We start from the raw sequence: 12,627 nt of genomic DNA, 5'->3' as shown, positions 1-12,627 counted from the left end.
CATCAGAGTCTTTTCCAATGAGTCAACTCTTCGCATGAGGTGGCCAAAATACTGGAGTTTCAGCTTTAGCATCAGTTCTTCCAAAGAAATCCCAGGATGATCTCCTTCAGAATGGATTGGTTGGATCTCCTTGCAGTCCAAGGGACTCTCAAGAATCTTCTCCAACACCACAGTTCAAAAGGATCAATTCTTTGGCGCTCAGCCTTCTTCACAGTCCAACTCTCACATCCATACATGACCACAGGAAAAACCATAGCCTTGACTAGACGGACCTTAGTCGGCAAAGTAATGTCTCTGCTTTTGAATATGCTATCTAGGTTGGTCATAACTTTTCTTCCAAGGAGTAAGCATCTTTTTATTTCATGGCTGCAGTCACCATCTGCAGTGATTTTGGAGCCCGAAAAAATAAAGTCTGACACTGTTTCCACTGTTTCCCCATTTTAAACTTGGCATGCACTCACAATGACACCTAGCAGTTTAGAGAATAAACATATGTCTTATCTATTTCAGGGAGGTCCTCTCATCTATCGGTGAAGGAAATAGCAGATCATAGGAAACCTCTGGATCCCACTGTCTGCAAGCCTGAAATACCACTCCATTCTCCATTTCAGTGCCCACTCAGTTTTATTGCTAGCCCTGTCTGCTAGTCTTAAAACAGCAATATGGGATTTGAACTAACATTTTAGTTAAAACTAAGTAAATAAATAAACTAACATTTTAATTTCCATTAATGTAAAATAGCATTTATTTTAACAGCTAAATTAAATTAAATTAAATATTATATTTTTTCTTAAGTCTATCAGGATTCTGTTTCATTTCAGGGGATATAAATCTGACTTCTTGTTTAGTCCCTAAAGTCATATCCAACTCTGCATACCACCAGGTGACTCTGTCCATAGGATTTCCCAGGAAAAAATACTGGAGTGGGTTGCCATTTCCTTCTCCTGGGCATCTTCCCCACCCAGGGATCAAACCTGCATATCCTGCTTGGCAGGCAGATTCTTTACCACTAAGCCACCTGAGAAGCCCCCAAATCTGACTTATGGTAGCTGTCATGAATAGAAATACCTTGTTCTCATTCAGTAAGATGTCCAGAGGTGGGCAGTACAGGGCTAATATAATTGCTTAAGGTGCCTTAAACTTTTGCATTCATTAATTCCCTTGTCTCTGATACTCTGGCTCTTCCTGAGCTCACTGAAGACTGCACTACTTTCTTGCCCTCTTGTAGGGAGGCAAGGTCACGTGATGAATTCAGACCAAAAGACCAAGAGCAGAGGTCTTCTGTAACTTTCAAACTGCTGCTGCTAAGTCATGTCTAACTCTGTGTGACCCCATAGATGGCAGCCCACCAGGCTCCCCCGTCCCTGGGATTCTCCAGGCAAGAACACTGGAGTGGGTTGCCATTTCCTTCTCCAACGCATGAAAGTAAAAAGTGAAAGTGAAGTCCCTCAGTTGTGTCTGACTCTAAGATAGTAAAAAGTCCCTTCATGGCCCTCTTAATCTCTCCGCCTCTCCTCCTGACTTAGAAGCCTTGGGCTGTAATTGCACTTATAGAATAGCTGCTGACTAGATCCCCTAGCCACTGTTTAAAAGGCAGCTATTGTCACTCAGCTGGTAAAGAATCCGCCTGTAGTGTGGGAAACCTAGGTTCGATTCCTGGGTTGGGAAGATCCCCTGAAAAAGGGAAAGGCTACCCACTTCAGTATTCTGGCCTGAAGAATTCCATGGACTGTATAGTTCATGGGGTTGCAAAGAATCGGACATGATCGAGTGACTTTCTCTTGTACTTCACTTGTACAGAAGGACTGCCTGCCCTAGAGAGGACCTGTTATTGCCTGCAATTTACCTAGCTACCACTAAGTGGAGAGTAAATGTAAATTCAGCTTTTAAAAAAATAAACAGACAAATAAACCTTTGTTTATTAAGCCACTGAGATGTCAGGGTTGATTTGTTTTATTCCACATCTAAGATCTTGACTGATACATGATGGTGGTTTGCAACCTCATGCTTGCAGTAAGATAACAGCCACTCTTTTAGCCATCACTGCTGCATTTCAGGCAAGAAAGTAGTGGAGGAAAGTGAAGGGAAAGTTTTGCCAAAGGAAATGTTAGGCAAGGGTGCTTTTTCAAAATTCCTCTCCTAAACTCAGTGAACTGTAAATGAATTTTACTGGCAAAAATTCTTGGAATGTTGGAAGGTGAATATACTTAACTGAACACTCTGACATTCCCAAACTAGTAAGAAACAATTAGCATAAAGCAGTCAGCCAGTAGTATGTGCCACAAACAATGGAAATCTTCTAGAAAAAAAGTTGTTTCCAATTTTTTCTGGGACTTTCTAATTTTCAAATTCTTCTAAATAGTTCTTTCTTGATCTTTCTAAACTTCCAATATTCTTGGCTAGTATCCTCTTATCCTATCCAACAGAGGGCAGACAGCCTGAAAACCACAATCACAGAAAACTAACCAAACTGATCACAAGGATCATAGCCTCAAAAAACTGAATGAAACTATGAATAATGCCATGAAGGGCCACCCAAGACAGACAAGTCATGGTGGAGAGTTCTGACAAAATGTGGTCTACTGGAGAAGGGAATGGCAAACCACTTCAGTATTCTTGCCTTGAGAACTCTATGAACAGTATGGAAAAAGGAAAAAGATATGACACTGAAAGATGAACTCTCAGGTCAGTAGGGGCCCAATATGATACTGAAGAAGAGCAGAGAAATAGCTTAGAAAAGAATGAAGAGGCTGAGCCAAAGCCAAAACAACACCCAGTTGTGGATATGACTGGTGATAGGAACAAAGTCAGATGCTATAAATAACAGTACTGCATACTGGAACATGGAATGTCAGGTCACTGCACCGAGGTAAATTGGAAGTCGTCAAACAGGGGATGGGGAGAGTGAATATCGACATTTTAAAATCAGTGAATTAAAAGACCAGAATAAGTGAATTCATTTCAGATGACCATTAAATCTACTGCTGTGGGCAAGAATCCCTTAGAAGACATGAAGTAGCCCTAATAGTCAACAAAAGAAACCAAAATGCAGTACTTGGGTGCAGTCTCTAAAACAACAGAATGACCTCTGTTCATTTCCAAGGCAAACCAATATCACAGTAATCCAAGTCTATGTACCAACCACTAATGCCAAAGAAGCTGAAGTTGAACAGTTCTATGAAGACCTACAATGCTCTCTAGAACTACCACCAAAAAAGATGTCCTTTTCATTATAGGGGAGTGGAATGCAAAAGTAGGTAGCCAAGAGATACCTAGAGTAGCAGGCAAGTTTGGCCTTGGAATACAAAATGAAGCAGATCAAAGCTTAATAGGCTTTTGGCAAGAGAAGTCACTGGTCATATCAAACACCCTCTTCCAACAACACAAGAAAGACTCTATACATGGACATCACCAGATGGTCAATACCGAAATCAGACTGATTATACTCTTTGCAGCTGAAAATGGAGAAACTCTATACAGTCAGAAAAAAACAAGACCAGGAGCTGACTGTGGCTCAGATCATGAACTCCGTATTGCAAAATTCAGACTTAAATTGAAGAAAGTAGGGAAAACCACTACATCATTCAGATACAACCTAAATCAAATCCCTTATGACTATACAGTGAAAGTGAGAAATAGATTCAAGGGATTAGATCTGATAGACAGAGTGTCTAAAGAACGATGGATGGAGGTTTCTCACATTGTATAGGAGGTTGTGATAAAGACCATCCATCCCCAAGAAATGCAAAAAAGCAAAATGGTTGTCTGAGGAGGCTTTACAAATAGCTAAGAGAAGATGAAAAGCAAAAATCAAGGGAGAAAAGGAAAGATATATCCACCTGAATGCAGAGTTCCAAAGAATAGCAAGGAGAGATAAGAAAGCATTCCTCAGTGATCAGTGCAAAGAAATAGAGGAAAACAACAGACTGGGAAAGACTAGAGATCTCTTCAAGAAAATTAGAGATACCAAGGGAACATTTCACAAAAGATGGGCACAATAAAAGGTAGAAACTGTATGAAGCTAACAGAAGCAGAAGATACTAAGAAGAGGTGGCACAAATACATAGAACTGTACAAAAAAGATCTTCATGACCCAGATAACCATGATGGTGTGATCATTCACCAAGAGCCAGACAACCTAGAGTGTGAGGTCAAGTGGGCCTTAGGAAGCATCAATACGAACAAAGCCAGTGGAGGTGATGGGATTCCAGCTGAGCTATTTCAAATCCTAAAAGATGATGCTGTAAGTGTTGCACTCAATATGCCAGCAAAATTGGAAAACTCAGCAGTGGCCACAGGGCTGGAAAAAGTCAGTTTTCAATCCCAAAGAAAGGCAACACCAAAGAATGTTGAGACTACTACACAATTGCACTCAACTCATGTGCTAGCAAAGTAATGCTCAAAATTCTCCAAGCCACACTTCAACAGTACCTGAACTGAGAACTTCCAGATGTTGAAGGTAGATTTAGAAAAGGCAGAGGAACCAGAGATCAAATTGCCAACATCCAATGGATCATCAAAAAAGCAAGAAAATTCCAGAAAAAAAAAAAACATTTACTTCTGCTTCACTGACTATGCTAAAGCCTTTGACTGTGTGGATCACAACAAACTGTGGAAAATTCTTGAAGAGATGGGAGTATCAGACCACCTGACCTGTCTCTTGAGAAATCGGTATGCAGGTCAGGAAACAACAGTTATAAGTGGACATGGAACAACAAACTGGTTCCAAATTGAGAAAGGAGCACGTCAGGGCTATATATTGTCACCCTCCTTATTTAACTTATATGCAGAATACATCATGAGAAATGCTGGATAAAGCACAAGCTGGAATCAAGATTGCCGGGAGAAATATCAATCACCTCAGATATGCAGATGACACCACCCTTATGGCAGAAAGCGAAGAGGAACTAAAGAGCCTTCTGATGAATTGGAAAGAGGAGAGTGAAAAAGCTGGCTTAATTCTCAACATTCAAAAAACTAAGATCATGGCATCTGGTCCCATCACTTCATAGCAAATAGATGGGGAAACAATGGAAACAGTGACAGACTTTGTTTTCCTGGGTTTCAAAATTACTGCAGATAGTGACTGCCACCAAGAAATTAAAAGATGCTTACTCCTTGGAAGAAAAGCTATGACCGGCTTAGACAGCATATTAAAAAGCAGAGACGTTATTTTGCCGACAAAGGTCGGTATAGTCAAAGCTATGGTTTTTCCAATAGTCATGTATGGATGTAAGAGTTGGACCATAAGAAAAGCTGAGCACTGAAGAATTGATGTTTTTGAATTTTGGAACTGGAGAAGACTCTTTTAAGTCTCTTGGACTGCAAGGAGATCATTCAATCCTAAAGGAAATCACTGAATATTCATTAGAAGGACTGATACTAAAACTGAAGCTCCAATACTCTGGCCACCTGATGCAAAGAATGGACTCATTGGAAAAGACCCTGAAGCTAGGAAAGACTGAAGGAAGGAGGAGAAGGGGATGACAAAGGATGAGATGGTTGGTTGGACTTGAGTTTGAGTAAGTTCCAGGAGTTAATGATGGACAGGGAAGCCCAGCATGCTGCAGTCCATGGGGTTGCAGTTGGACACGACTGAGTGACTGAATGAACTGAACTGATCCTCCCTGATGATGTGGCCTCTCCTTGTTTCCACAAAACCTCTCTTTCTGCATTCTCCCCCGTTCTCTCTTACTACGGTCTCATTAGTTCCTAATTTCTCTTTTTCCCCATATCCCAAAGTTGCTCCTTCTTATCTGTTTTATTATCCCACTCATTCCCTTTGAGCTCATATATTTTAACTGCTTTATTCCGTATGGTTCCCCAGAATTATTCCTGCTCAAATTATAAATCTATTCTACCCACAATGTCTCATTCTTTGGACAGTCAATATTTAAACAGCTAAATGGTTTTCACCCATCAATTTCATTTTCCTCTATATTTTGAGACATGCTCAATTCCTGCTTCTCTTTTATCCCATCTTACCGCCAATGGATTTGCAAATACCAAATTATTTCTAAGTTAAATTTAAATCATTCTGCTAATCTTCAACCTGGGTATAACTTGACTAATATTCTTTTCATCACTCACAAGGGCCTCCTCAAACCTTATGAGTTAGCATTCTTGTCTATAAATATTAGCTTCATCCTCACACAACAGGCTTAATGATAATTCAAATTTCAAATTTGACTATGTAACACACCTGTTTAGAATAATTGTGGTGCTCATCTACTCAATTAACCTTCAGAATAAAAGCCAAATATATTAGGAAGATATGCCAAGATCTTCATAATCAGTATACTCCCTGGAATTTTCATGGACCAAATAACACACTATCATTTATCCACATGATAGTTCTTTGAGCTTTTGAGACAAAATATAATATTTAAACTCAGAGATTTTACATTTGTTTTTTTCATGAGTCTCTCTCATTTTTGCACACCTTATAAGTAGATTCACTGACTTCCTCCTTCATAGACTATGTTTTCAAGGATTTTTCAATCACAAAAAGACTCCTAATACAGTTAAGTGTAGTAAAGTGTAGGTTTCCTCACAGCCTTGAAAGATAGACATAGCATCTTGTTACAGAGGATGTGTAGGCAATTCTTACTGTCCAGTATCAAAGATACAGGTTTCCTCAACTCAGGTTTTCTCTCATAATGGGACCTACCACACATGCAGCTGTTACTTGGTCCTCTTTGTGTCAGTCTGTGTGAAATGGGGTAGGAAAGATTGACACAAACCTGAAGTTCACCCTGTTGCTGTGCCATAATTAATAAATAAAGGCCTTTGAATCTGACGTAGGGGTCTTGTGTTTTCTCCTGAATACATTAAAATATGGGATTCTAACCTGTTAGGTGACAAACATAATACAATTTCTGACCCTTCACAGTTGACAGGTTCTTCCCTAGGGAATGTTGTCTAATTTTGGTTCCTATGGCCTCCAGTCTTGTCATCCTAATTAATTAAAAGCCTTGCTTTAAGACTTTGCTGGATTGTACTCCCTACATGAAGTTTCGCTTAAGTTCGTGAGCCAGTGTCTTCCTCCTATATTGACTCATATATGCTTTATACATATCTATAAGAATCTCTCAGGGAATTGTTGATTATAGAGGTTTATTCTTGCAAGACTGTGATCTTGCTAAATATTATGCTTATTATGCTTCTTTTTGACTATGTATTCTGTACACTAGTATGTAGTAAACACTAGATGAAACTCCCTAAAAAAATAAACTTATTGCTAGATTATCTTACATATGTTCTCTGCAAAATGTAATTTAAAGTGTGCACACAATCGTACATACAAAGAATATTTTGGTTTCTATTGGTGTATCATCACCAGTCTCTTTCTCCTAACATGAAATTGTAATGCATTATTAATTCCATCTTCTGAAGAAAGTTGCCTGTAATTATAATTGTCTTTCTAAAAAAGAAAATGCAACAGCTGCACCTACTCTGAAAATGGATCCTTGGAGAATGTAATTAAGTTATTTCAATTTGGAGCTGAATATTATCAAGAGCTATGGGATGCACAACCTTAAGTCAGACCTTTCCAGCAGGTTTTTAATAGTATGTCGTTTGCAGAAACCTAGATAACTAGAAAATTAGAATGTAAAATTTTGCCTGCTCCAATCAGAACATTAATGAATTGAATTATGTACCATATAATCTTTCACACTATAGTTAGTTAGAACACTTGGTAGACCATATAGCTGAGACCTTCAAGACCTTGTGTTTACTACTTTTGTGACATCCCTTAGAGTTTTATTTACTTTGTTTCATGGCCATGGAGTTTCTCTATAAACAAAAATACTGGACAAATGTTTCTTAACTTAATCTGAAAGGAAAGCCATTATAAATTGTTAATCTCTCCAGAAAAGTTTATTACAAGGACACGCACATTTTTCTGTATATTATGCTTTCCTATATATATAAGTAAAATATTTTATTTTGTTGACTATTGGGCTTCCCTAATGGCTCAGATGGTAAAGTGCCCACTTGCAATGCGGGAGATCAGGGTTCAATCCCTGGGTTTGGAAGATCCTCTGGAGAAGAAAATGGCAATCCACTCCAGTACTCTTGCCTGGAAAATTTCATGGACGGAGAGCCTGGTAGGCTACAGTCCATAGCCATCATACAACAAGAGAGTCCAAAATGCAGTACTTGGATACAATCTCAAAAAGGACAGAATGAACTCTGTTCTTTTCCAAGGAAAACCATTCAATATCACAGTAATCCCAGTCTATGCCCTGACTGATAATGCTGAAGCTGAAGTTGAATGGTTCTGTGAAGACCTACGAGATCTTCTAGAACTAACACGCAAAAAGATGTTCTTTTCATTATAGGGGAGTGGAATGTAAAAGGAGGAAGTCAAGAGATACCTGAAGTAATAGGCAAATTTGGCCTTGGAGTACAAAATGAAGCAGGTCAAAGGCTAACAAGTTTTGCCAAGAGAAGGCACTGATCGTAGCAAACACCCTCTTCCAACAACAAAAGAGAAGACTCTACACATGGACATTACCAGATGGTCAATATTGAATCAGATTGATTATATTCTTTAATATAATCTATATTTAATATAGATTAATTTAATATAATCTATAATATAAGCCAAAGATGGAGAAGCTCTATACAGTCAGAAAAACAAGACTAAGAGTGGAATGTGGCTCAGATCATGAAATGCTTATTGCCAAATTCAGAATTAAATTGAAGACAGTAGGGAAAACAACTATACCATTCCAGTATGACCTAAATCAAATCCCTTACAATTATACAGTTGAAGTGAGAAATAGATTTATGGGATTCTGATAGACAGAGTGCCTGAAGAACTGTGGACAGAGGTTTGTGACATTGTACAGGAGGCAGTGATCAAGATCATCCCCAAGAAAAAGAAATGCAAAAAGGCAAAATGGTTTCCAAAGAGGCCTTATAAAGATGAGAAAAGAAAAGATTCAAGATGCAAGGGACAAAAGAAAAGATATATCCATTTGAATGCAGAGTTCCAAAGAGCAGCAAGGAGAGATAAGAAAGCCTTCCTCAGCAATCAGTGCAAAGAAATAGAGGAAAATAATAGAATGGGAAAGACCAGAGAGCTCTTGGCAAAACTATTAGCCTTTGCCGTGCTTCATTTTGTATTCCAAAGCCCAACTTGCCTGTAACTTCAGGTATCTCTTAACTTCCTACTTTTTCTACAATGCAAAAAAGCAAAATGGCTGTCTGAGGGGGCCTAACAAATAGCTGTGAAAAGAAGAGAAGCCAAAAGCAAACGAGAAAAGGAAAGAGATTTCCATTTGAATGCAGAGTTCCAAAGAATGGCAAGAATAAATAAGAAAGCCTTCATCAGTTATCAGTGCAAAGAAATAGAGGAAAAGAACAGAATGGAAAAGATTAGAGATCTCTTCAAGAAAATTAGAGATACCAAGGGAACATTTCATGCAAAGATGGGCTCAATAAAGGACAGAAATGGTATGGACATAATAGAAGCAGAAAATATTAAGAAGAGGAGGCAAGAATACACAGAAGAACTGTACAAAAAAATATCTTCATGACTCAGATAATCACAATGGTGTGATCACTCACCTACAGCCAGATATCCTGGAATGTGAAGTCAAGTGGACCTTAGGAAGCATCACTATAAACAAAGCTAGTGGAGGTGATGGAATTCCAGTTGAGCTATCTCAAATCCTAAAAGATGATGCTGTGAAAGTGCTGCACTCAAATATGCTGGCATATTTGGAAAACTCATCAGTGGCCACAGGACTGGAAAAGGTCAGTTTTCATTCCAATCCCAAAGAAAGGCAATGCCAAAGATTGTTCAAACTACCACAAAATTGCACTCATCTCACACGCTGGCAAAGTAATGCTCAAATTTCTCCAAACCAGGTTTTAACAGTATGTGAATTGATAACTTCCAGATGTTCAAGCTGAATTTAGAAAAGGCAGAGGAACCAGAGATCATATTGCCAACATCTGCTGGATCACAGAAAAAGCAAGAAAGTTCCAGAAAAACATCTACTTCTGCTTTATTGACTACACCAAAGCCTTTGACTGTGTGGATCAAAACAAACACTGGAAAATTCTGAAAGAGATGGGAACACCAGACCACCTGACCAGCATCCTGAGAAATCTGTATGCAGGTCAAGAAGTAATAGTTATAACTGGACATGGAACAACAAACTGAGTCCAATTTGGGAAAGGAGTACGTCAAGGCTGTATATTGTCACTCTGCTTAATTAACTTATATGCAGAGTACCTCATAAGAAATGCTGCAGTGGATGAAGCACAAGCTGGAATCAAGATTGCCGAAGAAATAACAATAACCTCATATATGCAGGTGACACCCTTATAGCAGGAAGCAAAGAACTAAAAAGCCTTTTGATGAAAGTGAAAGAGGAGAGTGAAAAAGTTGGCTTAAAACTCAACATTCTGAAAACTAAGATCATGGCATATGGTCCCATCACTTCATGGCAAATACATGAGGCAACAATGGAAACAGTGACAGACTTTATTTTGAGGGCTCCAGAATCACTGCAGATGATAACCTCAACCATGAAATTAAAATCACTTGCTTCTTGGAAGAAAATTTATGACCAACCTAGACAACACATTAAAAAGCAAAGACATTACTTTGCCAATAAAGGTGCATTTAGTCATCATTATTGTTTGACCAATAGTCATGTATTTATGTGAGAGTTGGAGTATAAAGAAAGCTGAGGGCCGAAGCACTGACGCTTTTGAACTGTGGAGTTGGAGAAGACTCTGAGAGAGTTCCTTGGACAGCAAGGAGATCCAACCAGTCCATCCTAAAGGAAATAATTCCTGAATATTCATTGGAAAGACCGATGCTGAAGCTGAAACTCCAATAGTTGGGCCACCTGATGCAAAGAACTGACTCACTGGAAAAGATCATGATACTGGGAAAGATTGAAGGTGGGAGAATAAGGGGAAGACAGAGTCTAATCCTTCATAATTTAAAATCTAAGATAACTTAAATTATAAATTAAAGCCAGAAGACAATGTTATAACACTCAGAAGATCAACATTAAATATAGACCAGATAGAGGGGGTTTTACAATTATAAAATATAAACTTTCCTTTGATCTTAAAAAGCATAGAAAAAGTGTAAAACCCAGAGAGAGTAAGCATTTGCATAAGCTAATCCAAAAATTTAGCTTTAGTGGTAGAAGTACAATGTGGTATATATAATAATACTTTTATTTTTAAAATATTAAATGATCTTTCTTTTTTTTGAGTTGTTCCTTCTTATGTATTTTTTTAATTTAAATTTATTTTAATTGGAGGTTAATTACTTTACAATATTGTATTGATTTTGCCATACATCAACAGGAATCTGCCACAAGTGTACATGTGTTCCCAATCCTAAACCCCCCTCCCACCTCCCTCCCCGTACCATCCCTCTGAGTCATCCCAGTGGACCAGCCCCAAACCTCCTGTATCCTGCATCGAACCTGGACTGGTGATTTGTTTCTTATATGATATTATACATGTTTCAATGTCATTCTCCCAAATCATCCCACCCTCTCCCTCTCCCACAGAGTCCAAAAGACTGTTCTATACATCTGTGTCTCTTTTGCTGTCTCATATACAGGGTTATCACTACCATCTTTCTAAATTCCATATATATGCATTAGTATACTGTACTGATGTTTTCTTTCTGGCTTACTTCACTCTGTATGATAGGCTCCAGTTTCATCCACCTCATTAGAACTGATTCAAATGTATTCTTTTTAATGGCTGAGTAATATTCAATTGTGTATATGTACCACAGCTTTCTTATCCATTCATCTGCTGATGGACATCTAGGTTGCTTCCATGTTCTGGCGATTATAAACAGTGCTACGATGAACACTGGGGTACACGTGTCTCTTTCAATTCTGGTTCCCTCGGTGTGTATGCCCAGCAGTGAGATTGCTGGCTCATAAAGCAGTTCTATTTCCAGTTTTTTAAGGAATCTCCACAATGATCTTTCTTCATATAACATTTATAGATAAAATTTGAAGCAAATTTTATCTCATTAAAGCATATTCTTATACAGTGGATTAGAAATGAATGGATGATAATAGAACTACGTTGATGTTGTCCACTTGCTAAGTCATGTCCAACTTTTTGGAACCCCATGAACTGCAGTACACCAGGCTTCCCTTCATTATTTCCTGAATTTTGCTAAAACTCATGTCCATTGAGTTGGTGTGCTTTCCAACCAGCTCATCCTCTGTCATCTCCTTCCCTTCCTGCTCTCAAGCTTTCCAATCATTGGGGTATTTTCTGACGAGTCAGTTCCTCACATCATGTGGCCGAAAAATTGGAGCTTCAGCTACAGCCTTAGGTCTTCCAGTGACATTCAGGGTTGATGTCCTTCAGGACTGATTGGTTTGATCTCCCTGCTGTCTAGGGACTCTCAAGAGTATTCTCCAGCACCACAATTCACTCCAGCATGACAATAAAAAGGCATCAATTCTTTGGCGCTCAGCCTCCTTTTGGAGAAGGCAGTGGCACCCCATTCCAGTACTCTTGCCTGGAAAATCCCATGGATGGAGGAGCCTGGTAGGCTGCGGTCCATGGGGTCGCTAAGAGTCAGACATGACTGAGTGACTTCACCTTCACATT

The 12,627-nt window shown here is 38.8% G+C and overlaps 1 protein-coding gene and 1 long non-coding RNA gene across 4 annotated transcripts in view; one reads left to right on the top strand and one right to left on the bottom strand.

Annotated features, from left to right (window-relative positions):
- The window catches only part of LOC120878903 (CUB and sushi domain-containing protein 3-like), a 1,427,768-nt gene that overhangs the window by 966,705 nt on the left and 448,436 nt on the right, over nt 1-12,627 (bottom strand). The window lies entirely within an intron of this gene.
- Nucleotides 3,622-8,896, top strand: LOC120878905. Its single transcript, XR_005724657.1, has 2 exons — nt 3,622-3,691; nt 8,841-8,896. It is a non-coding gene; the product is annotated as an uncharacterized LOC120878905 (long non-coding RNA).

Source organism: Oryx dammah, unplaced genomic scaffold (assembly GCF_014754425.2).
Source record: "Oryx dammah isolate SB20612 unplaced genomic scaffold, SCBI_Odam_1.1 HiC_scaffold_19, whole genome shotgun sequence".
Classification (NCBI taxonomy): domain Eukaryota; kingdom Metazoa; phylum Chordata; class Mammalia; order Artiodactyla; family Bovidae; genus Oryx; species Oryx dammah.
The sequence above is the reverse complement of the archived record's forward strand: the minus strand, read 5'-3'. Positions and strand labels throughout refer to the sequence as shown.